Consider the following 20,226-nt stretch of genomic DNA (forward strand, 5'->3'; position numbering starts at 1 on the left):
ACTGATGGATGTCCACAATTCAGCCAGTTCCCAGTCTGTACGCCTATCCTCCATTACACTGATCCTGTATAGCAGGGTTCTTCAAATCTGGACCTCGATTCCAAATCCAGGCCTTGTTTCCAGTTCTCCCAGGTAGTTAGTTTAATAATTACTGATTCTGATTGGTCAGAGGCTTCACACCTGACTGACAGGTAAAGGAAGGCTGGAAAACCAGCAGTGTTCGGACCTTGAGAGGACCGTGATTTGAATAACCCTGGTGTATAGAGTCACACTGAGCCAGGAGACCATCTCAGGAAGCTCAGGACACAAGGCAGTGGAGACCCTGGACAGAAAACTAGCCCAGCTTGCGACATGCCAGTTTGCTTGCTGTGGTAAGAATGTGGGAGGAAAGTGTGGACCTCCATCCAAACTCCAAACAACATTAAAGATATGAGACCACTTTGCCACCAATCTATAAAAGCTGCAAATACAAGAATATAATTCATGTCCATGTAACTTGTAAAATGAAAGAATAAGTGCAGCAGCTGGAAAGCAAACGGGAGCCTGTTCAGGCTGATTGTTCAGGCTGATTATAAACCCAGCAGAGGGGAATGACAGGCCTCTGTTGGCTTTTATTACAGGTGAGTTTACGATTAGCCAAACAAAAGATGTGAGAAAATGTCCACTCCTGAAGCTGAACACTCTCTAATTGAAATGTAAGTTATATAATAATGCATTTACTATTTATATATAAAATACCATTTGTAAAATAAATTCATACAAAAACTGTATAAACTGCAAAAGGGAACGTGAGAGAAAAATCTAATTGCATCGATTTCCACAATACAAGGACAATTTCACATTAATTAGTGACTAATTAACATCATATTGGTAACTTTTAAATGAATACTCTGTCTTTTTAGAAACTACCCTCATTTTACAAGCTTATATTTCAACCAATAAAAAGCGAAAACACCAAAAAGTTTACCAGCAATATCAGGAACTCTGAGATGTTTCCGGAGCGGGAGAACATTTTAAAACAAATTTGAGGAAGCACTTCTTTACACAGCGTGTAGTCAGAGTATGGAATAGTCTTCCTGCTATTGTAGTGGAAGCTAAAACCATGGGTTCCTTTAAATCAGAGCTAGATAAGATTTTAACAACTCTGAGCTATTAGCTAAGTTCTCCCCAAACGAGCTTGATGGGCCGAATGGCCTCCTCTCGTTTGTAAATTTCTTATGTTCTTATGTTCTTAAGCTCAGCTAAATATACTTTCAAATGCAGCACAGAGTTACAAGTCAGTTACATTTATAGGGTTAAATAACAGCAAAGGCCGATATGTCTATAATGAAAATACATTAAGCAGATCTACTAATCCAGCACATAATTTAAAAATCGAGGCTATCAAAGGCAATACTGAGTGGCATTGGTGGCTCACTGGTTAGCGGCCTTTTCCCCCCTCGGCCATTATGTTACTATCCCACTCCTCACTTTGCATATTCCCAGATATTTCTGTAGGTTACCTCTGGTTGCTCTGCTCTCCTCTCCTCCTGCAGTCCAAAAATATCCAGGTAAGTGAATCAGAGTCTGTAAATTGCCCATGGTGTGTGTGTGTGTGATTAAGTTTATAGTACATTGTGATAAAAAATAAAAACCTGCTATTCTGATGATGTGGGGACCATTTTTCAGGTCCCCACAAAGCTCTGTGAATGCAATCAAAAAACAAAAAATGCCAAAAGTCTTGTATCTTGTTTGGTTACTTATGGTTAAGGTTAGGGCTGGGTAGGGGTTAAGGGCGTCATGTTGGGATTAGAGAAATGAATGGACAGTCCCCACAAAGATATAATTACAAACCTGTGTGTGTGTGTGTGTGAGAGAGAGAGAGAGAGAGAGAGATAGAGAAAGAGAGTATGTCCTGTGATTGGCTGGCATCCCCTGCCTCGCGCCCTGTAATCCCTGTGGTAGGCTCCAACTTCATTGTGAGGTTATGGAAGTTAGCTGGATAAAGAGTTTTTTTCAATGAGCAATAATGTGAAAAATGAGGTTTCAAAGTCAATGGCGCTGGACTGTCGCGTCTTATTAATCAGCTATTGGTTCAACCCTCCTCCCATTGGTTACTTCTTTGGTTCTCAATGAGTAAAAGTAGCGTGTGATTGACAGCTAATCCCTTCCCACTTGAGGCCTCTTTTCATGTTCCAGTGCTTTCACTTAATTGTGCTTTAAATAATGGTCTTACAACATAAAGAAAAAACATTTTAACAGACTGAACCAAATAACCCAACACAGATTTGAGGAAATAGATCATTTATTTCATTTAATTGGATGTACTGGGATACAATGTGCAACGCTGACCTCATTGACTATAACACATTACTGTATCATTAATGAAATAATGAATGATTACACATAAGTTATTTGAATGTGCCCCATAAGCAGTACAATGCAATTCAAATATAAATACATGACGTCCCATGCATCAGACACAACCGGACAGTGGGGCCCTTTGTACAGGAGCCGCAGGAACACCGTAACCTTCCTCGTCAGCTGAGCGCCCACCTGAGGATGCCAGGCTAAGACCGGCTGGAGTATAGCACAGGCAAGCGTCACCCTCTTCACTGAGAGATGAGGCTGGATAGAGAGAGAGCGGCGAAACAGAGGAAAGGCAGAGAAGCAGACATTCCCTTTAGTGAAGGAGCGAGGCTGCTCTGAGTGGTAAGGCAATTAGTCCAATCCAAGAAAAGAAAGATTTTGGGGCAGGGGTTGGATGTGGGGGGGGGGAGGGGGGGTGTTACATGAAAAAAAAAAAACGAGAAGCTGTCTGTGGAAAATTTGGAGTGCTTCCCAAAATACACAAACTGTCTCAAGCAGCACATTTCTGAGGTATGTGGTAATCTCATATGGCTGGACTTTTTGAACCAACTCCCCCACTGTGGGGGTCTCCTCAAAAAATAAAAATACTCCCTAGTGTTCAGCCCTCCAAGTCTCCCGTTCTCTCAACCCTGCAGTGCCTCTCTGCAACCCCCCCCCCCCCCTTCAAAAACCCACACACATGGCAGCCATTAGACATCTCTTAAAGTGTAACATTATACCACCAATGGCAACCTTGCATGAAATTTTGATCACTTAAACCCATCTTAAAGAAGCAGCGGCCAATTTCTGACCCACAAACTTTTTCTTCTTTTCTCCCTTCCTGGAATTTTAATTCAATCCTTTCTGAGCCTTCAAAGCTCCCCCCCCCCCCCCCAAATTCTAAACGAGCCTTATAACCATTTATGAAGTGCAAACCCCATTAAAAGGGCATTTGGACGATGCACTGTAAGGGGGGCAGGCAGTTGCCACCTCCAAGGCTGGATGTTATGACATCCAGAAGTTGAAATCAGGGTCTCCCCCCATACCCCACGTCACTAGGAACCAGGCACCACATCTGGGGACCGAGCTCATAGTATGAGTATAGTATTTCGGTCGAGCTGCTCTGTTTGAGGATCCATATTAGTAAATTATTCCATGTTCAGTTCCAACCCCAGAGCCTAAATTCCATTCGCTGAAAACAACAACAAAGACAGCAAGCCAACCACTGACCACCAGTTAATATATTTTATGGTGGATCTGGGATACAGATGTACGCTTAAAGCAACCCCCTGTCCCCTATCTGGGGGCTCACAGCCAAACCATGCCGTGGCTAGTTTAGCCAGTGACTCTCCAAGAAGGATCTTCCCACGAAAGGAGCCTGACTTATGAGCTCACCTGTGCCCTCGATCTCAGTGATCCTGACAGCCTCAATCTCATCGGTGTTCACATGGTATCATGAAATAGGTCTTCATGTTTGGCCTATATGCCAACCAGTGGTATGATCTGCCTAATTTTCTGCATTGTGGGAAAGCAAGGGGGGGGGGGGGGGGTCAGGTGGGTGGAGCGATTGAAGGACCCCCTGAATTCTCTAATAAATGGCCATTAAGGCAACATTTGTGGTGGCAGACTGGAGCAGTTTGCCAGCATTCTCACCCTGGCTGTAATTAGTCAACCTCAGAAGGCACGCAGACCAAATCTCTCCACTGTGAAGGACACCGACCACTAAAACACAGCGACGACATTAATTGGAATTCCAGGGAGACTCCGAGCAGGTGGCGGCCGGAACAGGGCATAGGAAGATGAATGGAGAGAGAGAGAGAGAGAGAGAGAGAAGGAGATCGGTGCGACTTCAGTAACGCCGCAGGTCATTTCTTCAGAGGGTAAAACACCAGGGAGACCACAATGGGCCGGCTGACCTCACAGCTCCCCACCTCTCTGCCACACACCAGAGCCTCTATGCTACCAAGTGGATAATGGCTCAATCCCAGGCTTCCCTATGGAGGTGCAGCAGCGATCATCGCGTTGCTGGCACCGAGCAGCCGGACGCCACACCCCATGCAGATAAGAAAGGGGCGGCTTAATCGCCCAGGAGACAGAGAAACGAGGGCCTCCTGCGGCCCGGCACGCGGGCACTGGGGGCAGAGCTGTCTGACCCCCGCTGGGGACAGGGGGGTTAATCCCAGAGCCTCCCTGTTAGTCTGAAAGAGGCAAACCAGCCAGGCTGCAGTGTGATTTTCCAGGGAACGGGCGGGACGGGATTCCATGGCGTGGCACGGACCTCCTCCACGCGAAAGATTAGATTATTACAAATCTCACTGAAGCTCCTCCGTAGGGAGATTATTTGTATCATACACACAAGAATAACACAATAAAGCGTATAAAAAGTCTATAATCTGTGTGTGCATACATACACAGGTATCATTTCTGTATCATGTTTAGTATGTCCACTGGGACTGGCTGCAAATCCCAAAAACCTTTTGTTTTTCTTTCAGTATTTCTCATCCTGCTCTCTTTCTCTTTGCTTCTTCACCTACACTGACTAGAAATATTCTACAAAATGACATCGGCCTGCCCATTATTAATTTGGATCAACTCGTAAAGTCATCTCTAACACCTTTGTTATACATTTTGTTAAGTGCTTTGTTGATATGGTACTATATTTTTTTAAAAAACAAAGCCTCAGCCTTACTTTGGATAAAATTTTACTGCACTTCCCATACATCCATAAACATTCATTATTCCGGCCATTTAATTCCCTAATTTGGGAATTCAGGTTCTGTTATGTCTTTATTTCCTTCTACACAAATTGTCACGGAAGCTTATTCAATATTTCATTTTTAAACCGGGAGTAAGACTTTGCCAAAGCCTTTGATGTTCATTTGCGTCCTCTGTCATTAAACGGCGGAGTGCTGTATGCGCGTCACGCGGAATCTGATCCAGACGGCCCTGTCGGTGACCCTTAGGTGCATGGGCTGTCTGTTCGTCTGTTTTATTTTAGAATGGGAATTTTCGGAATGACTTGGAAGTATAGAGGGCATGCTGAGGCAGCAGCCAGGTCGGGTTAAAAGAACAAAGAAATGTGGCACTAACCTTTCCTGCAAAATAATGGAAAAAATGGGACCGAGCTGGGAGAATAGCGGGTCGACTGGCCCGCAGTCTCGCCCTCCACATTCCCGCTTCAGTTTGATTTTTTCCCCTCCATGCGGCTGCATCTTAAAAGGTGCAGGAGCAGCTCTGAATCCTGCATTTCTATTTTTGCGATGTTCTGAGACGATGTTTGCATACATTTGCATAGCCAAGTGCAAATTGAGCCGTGAATATGCAAATGAGGGCTTGATGGCTGCCACAGCTCTGCCAGGTTTGCTCTCGCCCTCCCTCTCTCTCCGCTTCTCTCTTTTCCCCCCTCATCCCCTCTCTATTGCTCCTTGTCCTACAAAGTCTCTCTAAGTACATCCATTTCTTTTCGCTTTAGCTTTTAGGCAATTAAACCTCAGGTAAGGGAGTTTAGTAGGCGGGCCCCCTCCATTTTAGGTATACTCCTATGAGTATTACATCATTATCACCACTGTTGACCTGTATTGTCGTGTTACTTTTGTTTGCTGTTTTTGTCTGGTAATACATTTGCTTAGAAACACAGTCTCACATATTGTGTATCTATGTAAGAATCCTGTAACAACGCTTAACCCCCGCAGCCAGATCACCTGCCGCAGAGCTTCGGAGTTTATGGATGTGACCTCGTATTCTCTCTGTGTCCGCAGGTGGCCTCACTGCCCACGGCCGGCTGTCACGGACCTCAGCTGTCGTTTGGGGACACGTGACGTCACTGGAGCTGTAAATAGGGCCCAAGGCCACCGTCATCTCGCCGTCCTGAAGGTGGGAGGGGTTGACGCAGACACTGCAGCTAACACATCTGGGTCTGGGCTGTGGACTGGCAGAGCGAGTGTGTGTATCGACACCCCCCCCCCCCCCCCCCCACGCAGAGGAGGACCAGTCTGTGGTTGACCAAACTTCATCAGAACTCCTGGACTGATGATCAACGACAGCACATGTAGTCAATAATGTAATCAACATCCCCCATATCACTGCACAATACTTTTGCCTGTAATACTGAATAGAGCATTTTAATGTAGTTTTAACACAACCGTGAAGCTGTTTTAATAAAGCATATTAACAGGTATTTTTCAGCTGATGTGCATGTCAATAAATGCTTAATAATAAACTTGGTTATAGCTTTTAGGAAGTGGAATGCTTCGTCCTCTTTGGAAATGTTAAGATGCTATTTCCAGATGCTTTTCACTCTGAAGGCATAATTGTGAAAACCTTACTAATCATTTTCAGTGCAGAATCTAAGTCATGTTGAATTACATGTGTTTGTTTGTCTGCTTTTGGATCCACTCATCTTCATAGCAGTTTAACCTATTACTGTATGTTCAAGGTTAAAGAAGGTCAGAAAAAAGGTTTAAATCAGTAAAATACTGTGTATGGGAGAGCTTAGTATCAGTGTTTATGTGGGAAAAGCCCGGGGATCTGAACGTGCCACATGACCTTGTGACACAGGATTTCGGGTAAGATGAGAGAGTTTGTGAGGAGCAGTGAACAAGCAAGCGGGCAACTGCCAAATCTGAGGAGACCGACAACATGAACAAGAGGTATGAAGAGCTGCTGCTAACCACTAAGATCATCTAAAGTCCCCCCCAAAAGAAACTGCTGGTGGTTCTTCTTCCATCTCCCCATTCTCACAGTATTTTTACATTCAGAGTTCCCTTAAAGTAGACTGAAACGTCAGAGCACTCACTGCAGCCCGTGGCTGGGCATGATGGATCATGCATGTTACCTTTAGACATTTCAGAGTTTCCATGGCCCTAAGCTTTCACTTCTGATAACCACCATCTTTCTTTGCACATCACAAAAATCAGTATGTACTCCACAGAAATATTATAAATAAAAGAAAAAACCAGATCAGAGTGATCTTCTCCCCAGAGCTCAGATTAGAAACCCAGTTTTTAAAAGAATATCTGTGTGATCTTTGCCTGAGCCTGTGTGTATGTGTGTGTTTTTTTTCCCTGGTTCCTCACATCGACTCTCATCAAGATCCCTTCCGCTTCTAATCACCATGAATACCCTTCCGGTCGGAACTGGTCTCCCGACAGGCGGCCCTGGGCTGCAGCTCCATCGAGGCCACAGAAGGTCAACGGTAAATGAAGCTCGTGTGAAAAGGTCAGCAAGTCCCACTCCGCTCTTCATGCTTGTTTTGGTAAAGCTACTTTGGGCCTTATATCCATCCATCCATCCATCCATCCACCCTTTAACTGTTTATCCAGTACAGGGTAGTCTTTCCCAGTAAGCACAGGGTACCAGGGTGGAGTACATCCTGGATGACATGTCTGTCCATCGCAGGGCACACACTCCCGATCACATACTACAGCAAACGTAAAGGCAGCAGCTGGCCGGACTATCTGCGACTGTGGACGTTGGGAGGAAGCCTTTCGCCCATGTGTCCTTTATTCTTACTGCTTATAGGTATTTCTTTGCTGCTCTCATCTCGTTTTTACTGGCACCTCTGAAGGTGATGACATCACTGCGTCACGCCGCCTTGTGGGTCTGCTCTGCTCGCGGCTCTACGGCTGAGGCTTTGATGGCCGCAGCAGAGGGACGGCTCTAATTACGGCTCCGGGCATGTCCAAGGGCGGGGAACGGCAGGGAGACCCCCCTGCCTCTGACACCTGAAGGCTTTATTTGGGACAACAGATAGGGATGCAGCGACCCCCCCCCCCCCTATCGATGGGGTAGAGTGTGGGCCCCCTCCAGACTGGCCAGCAGAGGCAGATAGTGACACGCTGCTTTTGAAAGTAGCTCTTGTGCCCCGCATCTGTCCTGTTATTCAGATTATGTTCAGTACATTCATTCAACTGAAGCATCACTAACTTGGCCAAATGTTACCAGAGCATTGTTTTTTCGGTCAGGGTGGTGGTGCTGGGAATGCAATTTTATTTACTGCTGCTGCTATCATAGAATTTCAGCACGAGGATCCCTGTGAATAGACGTAAAAGGCATGCAGGGGAGCCACACCTCCCTCTCCCAGAGGAGCGAGCTGTCTGCTCAACATCACGTCAGCGCTATAAAGGCATAAAGGCTCGGCCCAGCAATAGCCGTCTGTCTGGGAACAGCGTGCTTCACACATACTCACAGGAGGCTCCACACACTCACAGGCTACATCACACACACTCACAGGAGGCTTCACGCACAATCACAGGTTATCTCACACACACTCACTGGCTGCTTTTCACACTCACAGGTCGCTTCACGCACACTCACAGGAGGTTTCACACACACTCACAGGTCGCCTCACACACACTCATAGGTTGCTTCACACACTCACAGGCTGCTCCTCACACTCACAGGTTGCTTCACACACACTCACAGGAGGCTTCACGCACACTCACAGGTCACCTCACACACACTCACAGGAGGCTTCACACTCACTCACAGGAGGCTTCACACACACTCACAGGAGGCTTCACGCACACTCACAGGTCGCTTCACACACACTCACAGGCCGCTTCACACACATTCCGACACTCTCAAATCATCATTTAAGAAATTAAAGTAAGTTTTCATCACCGATCGCTATCACGACTGCCTTAGCTATTGTAATAGTAGTAGTAGTAGTAGTATTACTATTATTTTCTAAGCATCACCATTGGGGTGTTACACCCGACGGTCTTTTTCATGCAACAATCTTTAAATCTTAATGAAAAGCGATCAGGCCAAACTGCCAAGAAATAAATTAACCATCACGTTGAATAATACACAAGTTGGTGACAAAACTGCCAAAACTGTGACTTGTTAAACACCTTTAATAAACAAGAAGATCAATGGATATAAAAGTTTAATTCACATAATAAGGGCATTTTTGCAGTTTCCATTCTCCAATTCTTCTTTTGATTTTAGTAATGAACTGTTACTAAACAATTGAAGTAATTGTTTGCAATGCTGAATAAGAACAGGATTGCTTTAACTGGGTATGATGTTCCTAAAGTATTAATTAAGCAGATGCTAATTTTTCTGTTTTCATCCTTCTGGGTTGTTCTGAGATGGGTGGGTGGGGCATCGAAAGGTGTTCTGCGAATCAGGTGGTATTCCCAAAAGTTGCTTGAATGTTCCGCTTTCGTTTCCTGGTGATCCCAAACCAGGAGCCTCCGTACTGTCCATTCTCAAGGGGTTCACGGCTTTATCATTCGATCATTTCGCTCCCTTTCGCGTATCCGGACGGCCCGCTGGTGCACAGCTCCACAGCCACTCCCAGGCCCAGGCCAACAGGGAATCCGGCCCCCGGATCCGATCTCCTGTCACACCCCGAGATCCCCGTGTCACGCTGTCATGAGCTCCAAGCTATACGGTTCTTCCCCATTGCTGCGCTTCACACATGCGCCACACCCTCCTCCCTGCAGTCACAGTGCCCTCTCTACCCATCACTGGGCAGGCCGATGGTGTAGTGTGCCAGCACTAATGATGGAAAGAACACTGCTCACATATATATCAGAATATGTAAGTATCCCAGGGCTAGCAGTGTGATGTCACTGTTGGGACCGTCATCAAGGCCCAAACGCTCCAGGGACACTGGCTACCCCTAACTTCAAGGTTTAAGAAAAGATCTTACGCTTTTGTGTCTTGTGGGCACCAGAAAGCATCAATTAAACAGAAAACACAAATACAAATCAAGGGGCATCAATAGGACAATAAGTAAAATTATGGCAATAAATACCTAAACACAGAGTAGTTGTGCTACTTACTTGTATTTGCTTTGAACAAAAGTGGCATCTAAAAACTTTAAGATTTGGGAAAAAATTGTGGAATTTAAAATAAATTTCTACTGTTTGTTTTTTTGTAAAGTTGCCGTATTTGTCCTAAGTTGCTTGCTAAAATGCTATAGCTGTGCCTGTAAATGCTTCTCACTGATCTGCATGCCCGTGCAGAGCAAACAGGTGTTGGGTTCACCCAGTCGTGAGAAGCAGGGGCTGCCTGTTGCAGGGACTCTCTCCCGCCACGTACCGCAAAAAGCGATTCACTCCTGGCACGCTCGGTTTCGGCCGCCTCAACCTGCACACCTCCATCACAGATATGCTTGTTCCCACCCCTGGGAAGAAGAGGGGCAAAGATTACAGCCTTTAACCTGAACATAATCCTTGTGGGGGGGGGGGGGGGGCAAACCCTCTATACAGCACCATTATATAAGGAGTAAGGGGATCAGAATATGTGGTGGGAGTTAGGTCTTCACTCTGCAGTCCGAATTGCAATCCGCCATGTTTTTAAAGTCACGCCGACATTCTTTTGTCCTCATTGGCTGCCAAGAACAACTGGGCCGGGCTTGTCTTGGCATCCGATCAAAAAAATGGCCTGGACCCAGTCACACGGCAACTGAAAACATTTACACAGCTGGGACCTCGAACCTGGGCGGTCTTTCTGCAGGGGCCCCTGGCCCGGGGAGAAGGGGGGAGGGGGGAGGGCAAGCCTAAGCAGGGTTTTGGGGGCCCACCTGGCCCTACCTTCCTCACCCAGGGGTGCCCCCCCCGGGAGTGTTAAATCCCAGGATTTGGGATAAACGGCTGGGTGGTCGGAGATGGCTGAGAGTCCCTGGGACTGCTCCTCACCAGGGGCCACACACCCCCCGCCAGCTCCTGGCAGCTGAAGCCCCTCTGTTTATGTTCCACTGAGATCCTTTTTCCATTCAGTCAGCGGCTTCAGCCGCGACGGCACGACCCAGATTATAAGACGCCTGCTAATTGGATTATGCACAACAGGCTGTTTTATATAAAACTAGTTTTCCTCTGAGGTGTCTTTCATCTGCTCAGTGGCATCGTATCTGATATGAAAGTTTGACACGAGCCCTTCTGACCTCTGCGGACGGAGTTTAGGTATCAGATTCCAAGCCCTTATGTACGAGGTGGACACTGAAAGGAACCCATCCTGGGGGCCGGTGTCGGTGGCCCCTTTTGGAGCCATTTATGGCCTGGGATGTCCTTTCCATATCTGCTCTCGGCTATCGGGCTCCCTGCTTCTTGTTTTAGCACATGGCACTAAAAGTGCCGCTACCGGCGGGGAGCGCGGTTCCGTGAGCTTGGGAAGAGCTTGGAGCCGTCTCCAATAAAACGTTTTAATCGCTCGCTTGGAGCGGCCATATGCAGAACTACATTACGCTCACACACAAGGCAGATTGTTGCTCTTCGGGGCAGCTGTTCAGATTTTCCCTCCCAGGAGAGAGAGAAAGGGGGGGGGGGTTCCTAGTAAGGTTTTAACAGAATAGTTTATAATGCACTCCAGGTGACAGAGGAGAACGAGACTGTATATGAGAAGCGTATGGAGACGGAGGGGGGAGGGGATTTAAGTGGGAGAGGGGCAAAAGTTATGAATCTGTGTTTTCAGTGACCTGGTGAACCCTAAGTAACTGGCAGTTCCCTTATTTTTCGCGGTGACATCAACCTCCAACCTGCGACAGCTTCAAAGTCTGGTCTAGGGGCCCCCAGTCCGTGTTTCACGTCTCACACACAAAAAGCCGTTATGTTCCTCTCCAAATGGATGTTTTTGCATACTGAGCATCTGGGCTCACTGTCATGGAAACTCATGAGGCCCACCCCCCTGCAAAAAAAAAAACAAGAAAAGAAAGAAAAACTTCTAACTGAAACCAGATTTCGTTTCTTAACATGTGTTCATGCAACCCTGTAAATTTCAGCTCTGCAGGCCAGATATATAGGTACCCCCCCCCATTTGTACTCGGTAGGTGTGACTGATCACTGCGTGGCTCTCATACCCAGAGACCGCCTGACAGAGCAGCTTTACCTAGTTACCTAGTTAGTTCAGATTGCACATAAACAATAAGTAATTCTCAGTTCATTTGTTGTTTGTTGATTTTTGTATACAGCAGGATTTTGTGCAAATATATGGCCCAGCAAGACACAACAGCACATCAACTGAGCAATATTGGACAGCTTTTTAATCTTTTTCATAACATTAATCAAACTGCCTAAGAATGTTTTGTCAGTTTTATTAAACAAAGAAGTGTAACGTTACAAACAAGGAAATATGCTAAACTTCCAGGGAGGGTCTGTTACGTCAGGACAGCGATGGAAATGACATGATCCTGGAAGCGCTTCGCGTTGTCGGTTCCAGGCATTGATGCGTTGGGTGGTTCTGCGGTTTGGTAAAGGGGGTGTGGTCACGTGGTCTGCGTCACCGCAGGCAGCCTGAGCGACCCTGTGTGGCCGTCCGGGAGGATGTTAACATAACGCTACGCTTAGAAGGGGCGATCTGTCAGGTGAGGATAAGCCGCCTCAGAGTGCTGTCCGAGCTGCTGGCACGGCTGGAGCCTGAAAGCGGATCTGCAGATAATCTGCGGGCTGTGGCCAAATCTTCAGCTGACACTTCACCCCAGATACTGTACAAAGACCCCGCACACGCTCATTTTAATACGTGACGATTAAATCCCCCCGCGCTGCATTATTCATCGATCAGGCGCTGAGTGGGCTACCATAACACACAAAACGACTGCATTTTCAACTAAAGCTATTTATGTTGAATTAAGGGGATAACAGCACCATCCTACTGGGACTCGAACATGTAACACTTTGATTACAAATGCACATATTTAAAATTTCATTCACAAACAAACAGTGATATTCTTGTCTTATTTTTCCCACTGCTGTGATTGATTCAATGCTCATGACACTGAAATTGGCTCATTGCTCTTAATAAAGCAGTTGGTTCACTCATCTCCCCACTGTAGTTCCTCCCCACTCTTACTGCACCAATAAACTTTTGTTTATTCTGATCGAGTTAACTCATAATCTGTTATTGGGGAGATAATCCCCATAAGGTTTCCTGCAGCAAGGTGATAAACTGATAGTTGAACTTCCTGCTACATGATGAAGCTGAGAAGTGAAGACCATCTGTGGGCTCTGTCCTGTAAAGGAGGAAGAACTCTGTTCAGGTACCAAGCAGAGGTGGCAGTGTGTGCCCAATGGCTGTATCATGACTTTTTAGGTTCTTATTGTCCTCCACAGTGATGTTCCAGCACATTAATAATACATTACAGCAGTGTTTCCCAATCCGGTCCTTGGGAACCCACAGACAGTCCATGTTTTTGCTCCCTCCCATCTCCAAAAAATGTGGACACTCTCAGGGAGCTCGGAGGGAGCAAAAACATGGACTGACTGTGGGTCCCTGGGGACCGGATTGGGAAGCACTGCATTATGATCTGCCTGCCCCAGCAACACACGTGATGCATTCATGTCATCAGTCTGTTCCCATCAGGGATGAGTCTCTGAGACACAGTGGGTGATCGTCTCAGCTCTCCAGCCATGTCAATGCGATTATCCCCCCGGCACACCCAGAAACACCAACCACTCCCATTCCCAGAAAGCCGCCCTCCCGGCCCACAAGGGGCTCCTGTAAAACAGAGAATTCCCCCTTTGGAGGCCGTAGGCTTGTCTCCCTGCCTCGGGGAGAGATCTGTTTGCTTTGGATCAATGGGATTCTTCAGCGAGCTGGGATCCCAAGCGGGTGAGACTCGGAGAGGGGTGTGACTCCACATCGATCGGATAACGGGGGGAAAATTAAAGAGGGATTTGAGAACTTTCTGCCTGTTTTTTTTCCCTTAACATCGGTACACTTCAAAGATTAAGGGCCAAAAAAAAATTATGAATAAAATAAAGAGGAGAGAGTTAATTACCTCTCCAAGCAATCAGGGTGAATAGATTACTGCCATCACATGTCACTTGGGACTTGATCGCTTAAAAGGTTTATCATAATCATTCCGATAATTATAACTGCCAAATAAATCCGGTGAGTAATTTTTAATGTTTTGCCATTTAAATAATGAAGTGGTTGATAAACACTGGATATAGTTCCACAAGTAGTTAGGTATAAAGTTAGTTTTCAGGGGACACACATTTTATACATGGTCATGGTCAACCTGGAGCCTATTCTCATGTGAGCAAGGGACACCCTGTACAGGACACATCGCAGGGCAGGGGACACCCTGTACGGGACACATCGCAGGACAGGGGACACCCTGTACGGGACACATCGCAGGGCAGGGGACACCCTGTACGGGACACATCGCAGGACAGGGGACACCCTGTACGGGACACATCGCAGGGCAGGGGACACCCTGTACGGGACACATCGCAGGACAGGGGACACCCTGTACGGGACACATCGCAGGGCAGGGGACACCCTGTATGGGACGCCAACCAAACACAGGACAGGGGACACCCTGTACGGGACACATCGCAGGGCAGGGGACACCCTGTACAGGACACATCGCAGGGCAGGGGACACCCTGTACGGGACACATCGCAGGGCAGGGGACACCCTGTATGGGACACATCGCAGGGCAGGGGACACCCTGTACGGGACACATCGCAGGACAGGGGACACCCTGTATGGGACACATCGCAGGGCAGGGGACACCCTGTACAGGACACATCGCAGGGCAGGGGACACCCTGTACGGGACACATCGCAGGGCAGGGGACACCCTGTACAGGACACATCGCAGGGCAGGGGACACCCTGTATGGGACGCCAGCCAAACACAGGACAGGGGACACCCTGTATGGGACACATCGCAAGGCAGGTGACACCCTGTACAGGACACATCGCAGGGCAGGGGACACCCTGTATGGGACGCCAACCAAACACAGGACAGGGAACACCCTGTACGGGACACATCGCAGGGCAGGGGACACCCTGTACGGGACACATCGCAGGGCAGGGGACACCCTGTACAGGACACATCGCAGGACAGGGGACACCCTGTATGGGACGCCAGCCAAACACAGGACAGGGGACACCCTGTATGGGACACATCGCAAGGCAGGGGACACCCTGTACAGGACACATCGCAGGACAGGGGACACCCTGTATGGGACATATCACAGGGCAGGGGACACCCTGTACAGGACGCCAACCAAACACAGGACAGGGGACACCCTGTATGGGACACATCGCAAGACAGGGGACACCCTGTACAGGACACATCGCAGGACAGGGGACACCCTGTTTGGGACGCCAGCCAAACACAGGACAGGGGACACCCTGTATGGGACACATCGCAGGGCAGGGGACACCCTGTACAGGACGCCAGCACATCGCAGGACAGGGGACACCCTGTACAGGACACATCGCAGGGCAGGGGACACCCTGTACGGGACACATCGCAGGGCAGGGGACACCCTGTATGGGACACATCGCAGGGCAGGGGACACCCTGTACAGGACACATCGCAGGGCAGGGGACACCCTGTACAGGATCACAAAGCACACACACAAATACTGTACATGCACACAATCACATATTAAGGGCAATAATGAGATACTGGTTCATATAACTGCCGGAATCCCATAAGAACAGAGGGGAAATATGCAACTCCACACACATAGAGCCAAGGGTGAAATTCTAGCCCTAACCCTGGAGGTATGAAGCTACAGTGCTATGCATCACTTCAGGTCTATCCCAGCCAATAAAAACACATACGGTTGCAGAAGGTCACACCTGAGACCTTAGCGGCCGTCCTGTCCCACCTCTGCTATAGTCTGTCTATTTCTCCTCACGCTGAATGCCTGCAGAGACACAGACGACCTCCTGTCTCCGTGAATGGGGCAGCTTTTCTCCGCATTCACAGTTTCTAACGCCCGAAGGACACACCTTCAATAAACACAATGCAAAGCTGCTTATACCTGCCATACTGCTTCTGATTTTTGACATTTTATATGAAAATATCATTAAATGTCAAAGTAAACTGAAACTAGCATATGTTTCAGGCTTTAATCTATAACTTCAGCATGAATCACTGTAACTAGTGACTGAATATTAAGCATGTTTCTGCTCAAGGTACCATTACTGTAGTAACAATGAAGCACTTTCACTAAGCCCTCTTTACTTCAATCTGCCAGTGGAGACATTCCTAAATGACACACAAAGGTTAAAAAAAATCTTGGACTAAATGTGATTCTCAGGAACTTTTTGAAAAAGATTTTAACACATGTGACAGGATTTCAATGCTTTTTTTTTGCAGATAATGTTGTGAAAATGTGTTTGTTTTGTAAGGTGCTACAATAGAAACATTTGTTATTATGTTATTCAATGTTGTATGATTATTTTAAAGTCCTAAAACACAGATGAGGTGCTATGCCGCTCTTATTCTTCATTGTGAATTATTTGAAGTGTGAATTAAAAAAGGAGAATGTTAAACTTGCCCCATGTTTGACAGACACAAACAGCAGCTTGATAAACTTATTAATCCATAGTTAAGCAAAGACAGAAATATAGTTAAAACAAAAATGTAAATAATGAAATGAAAAGGGCAGGAGAAACAGCCGTTCTTGTGCGTGCGGTGTGGCGGCCTCTCGGCCTGACAGGCCTGCTAATTGGCCTGTCAGGCCGTTAGGTGTAGCGCGTTCCCTGGGTTTGCCAGCCAGTAATGAGATGACAGCGTGCTTTGCCGTCCGGCGCGGAGTGGCGGCGTAGCCGCGGCGCTACAGCCGCTCAATTAGGGAGCAGATTTCAGATGAAGAGTTCCGATTCCTCTGGCCCAATTAATTAGCACCGGGGGAGAGAGAAATGGCACACAGACCAGGCCAGGCTCCCAGGAAGCCACCGGGGACTCTCACTATCTCACTCTCTTGATGCCAAAATAAACACAGTCAAATACCAACAGGTTGCCCTGGTCGAGGTCTAGCAAGGCTTCATGTCGGGGTTGTTAATTGATAAGCGAATCGGAAAATGGAGGTGTGACTCTAGACCCCTGCTGGCAGGGAGCGGTACTGCATCACTCCCCCCACTGCTTGGATACACATCAGCCTTTCAGCTCGAACTTTCCACACAGCTAAACCTTTTCTCCTAACCTGCTGATTCTCTCTCTCTCTCTCTCTCTCTCTCTCTCTCTCTATCATCTGCACATGACCCATACACACTAGGCACGTGTCCAGCAAGACAAAGCTACGGAAGCGCCATAACGTCACAAATACGTCAACTCTTGCTGGGTGAGCTTTTTTCTTTATTACTGAAACCAGAATGATATATTCCCTAAGTGCACGATGTCAACAGACTGTACGTTCCACACACTGGGAAATCTTCAAGAAATATGGACATAAATAAATATTCATATACAGTGCGTATCGTTAAATGAGTTCACACTCCTAATAGTAGACTTTCTCAGAGCACAGTTATTCTAATTCATCTAAAAGAGGCAAGTGAATAAAGGTGTCAGGTGTTGTGCTGGCTATTTATTACACGGGAGTCGTGTTACGGAGGAGAGCAGGGTCCTCCTCTCTCATGCTGCTGATGTCGTGACGATACGCCCCCTCGTACCATGAGAACGCGGCTCAGTGCCCCTGGCCATGATCACACAGAGGTGTATGGGTAAAGGTCAAAATAGCAGCCAGGCAAATGTCACCGGGGTGGGGCGGGGGGTTACATAGGGTTGGGTGGGTGTGATGCAGTTTGATTTGGGGACAGGGGTGGAGACAGGTTTAATCAAAAACAGCAGGGGCAAACAGGAACACGAGACGGTGTCTAAAGATGGGAGACACGGAACCACAAAATAGGTGTCAGGATGATGAGAGAGTTACAGCAGGGTGTGGGATCGCGAGTTTTTGGTAACCAGTAATAAGTTCTGTGAATTGATGTTCATCCCCCGAAATTTCCCAGTGGCAGGAGTTCTATAGTACAAACATCCAAAGAACGAGAGCAAACAGACCCCTAAAATTCTGAGTCTGCATGTTATAGCCTCCTGATTGAACAATAATCTCATTTTTATTTCTGTGTTAGAAATGACACCACAACAGCCACTGATATGTATGGTAGCTATAAGCCAGAGAGACACTCAGAGACGCTGGTATAGATGTTACTTAGAGCTCAGCCTCACATCCTCACAAAGACCCAGACAGCCAGGCTTTGGCAGATTTTTTCTCTTTATTCATCTAGCTATTTATTTTTTAGCAGGACATATTCGGCGAGTGACAAAGCAAATAAGTGTCACTGTATCTGAAACAGGAGTGACGCCCATTTAAAAACACAGACTGCTCCTCCTCTGTTTTAACAAACAGTTTACAACTGAAGTCACAGTGTGGCCTTATAGGGGAGGTGATGTTTTTTGCCTCTCTTTGTCACTAATATCCCCTTTCCCATTGAGTTCCAGTCTCACGTACATACATATTTATTATAAGTGATTACCGATATCGGAGACACTTTGTCAATAACCATAAGGACGGATTTATAATGCCTGGGGCCCCTGCCCTGCGTCCCTATCGGTCAGGGAAGTTACGCAATTACAACAATTACTCAGCCGTCATCTATCAATACCAGAAACGCCGATATTGTCGGTCAACCGAAAAAAAAAAAAAAAAATCCAAAAAAACTGAACATTGGAAAAGGAAATGAAATGAGCGAGTCAAAAGGATCAATGAGAAGATGGAGAATAACTAGCTGTGTGAGTTTCTGATGCCAAGGCTGTTTATGGACAGAATCAAACCATCAGTTTAGCCCTGAAGAGGACCTGGGTAATTGTTGTCATGGCGAAGCTACAATCTAATTACATACCACAGCCAAACAAAGTGTTAATGTATTAAACAATTGGTGTCAGATGATAATTTATGTCCGTTTCTCAAAGACTGCCTTGGCTACTTTTCACAATAAAAGACTTTGGTGATCGCTGTATTTAGTGGTTAGGAGACCAGCCCGTAAAGCTGTTTTTTTTAACAGACCATTTAATGGAAAAATATTTTTATGATTCCATCTGTATATGGCTCACAAAAATTTATAAGGCATCAAGCAGCAGATTGTGACATTTATTCACTATGATATTTCACACTAAACTAGCTCGATACACATTTAATGATTATAATTATATACCTGAAAAATGAAGAAAATGCTGATATGTTTTTAAAGCTCTGGCCTGACCTTCATGAATGAGCAGAATCAGTTCAGAGCATGAATTAGAAGAGTCTTCCATGAATTCCTAAAGATTTACGGCTGGAATATTGGCGAGGAAAGCGAGGGCAGAAACGCGTGTGTTAGCCTGTCGAGGGCGTCACCCTTTCTGCGCGGGCAGCCGCATCGCGCCTGGAAAATACCATAACAAAGGAAGAGGGAGCTGTCAAAGTGTCTCTGCTGAAAACAAGGGGGGGGGGGGGGGATTCTGTGAGACCACGTGCACGTGTGTGTGTGTGTGCGTGCACGTGTGTATGTTCACGTGTGTGTGTGTGTGAGGGAGTGCGCGTTTGTATGTAAGTGGGAGCCACGGGCAGATAAACACAGACGCTTCCTTATTTCAGTTTTTAGGGGCTGAATGGTGTCGTGGGTGGTGGCAGTGGGGGGGGGGGGGGGGGCAGAGAGATAAGATAAGAGAGATATGGAAAGAAAGGAGCAGGCGACAAGACAAGACAAGCGAGGGTATGGAGAATGAGAGAGATTCGGGGTGGGGGGGTCAGACAGGGAGGGGGATGAGATTGCAGCCGGGAGGCCGATTAGTATTCATACAGCATGCAGCTCCGGAGAGGATTAATGGACTCTGATGCCTAATATCCTGGAGAACAATTAATTTGCCCACAGTTTTGTCATGGTTGAAAGTCAAATGCTGGAACAGATCGATGCTGCCTGCCTGCCTGCCTGCGGCCGCCGCCACGGCCCCTTCTGCCGGCCGCGCGTTTAATTTCATCATGATCACCCCCCCACCCCGCCCCGCCCCGCCTGCCTGCCTGCCACCCCGAGCGGGCCGCCCATGACACGGCGGGGAGGGCGGGTGGCCGCATGCCAGCAAACCCAGATCACACACACACACATATACACACACAGACACGCAACCACACACACACACACACACACACATACAGAGGCGAACG

This window comes from Paramormyrops kingsleyae, chromosome 2 (genome assembly GCF_048594095.1).
Source record: "Paramormyrops kingsleyae isolate MSU_618 chromosome 2, PKINGS_0.4, whole genome shotgun sequence".
Taxonomy (NCBI): Eukaryota; Metazoa; Chordata; class Actinopteri; order Osteoglossiformes; family Mormyridae; genus Paramormyrops; species Paramormyrops kingsleyae.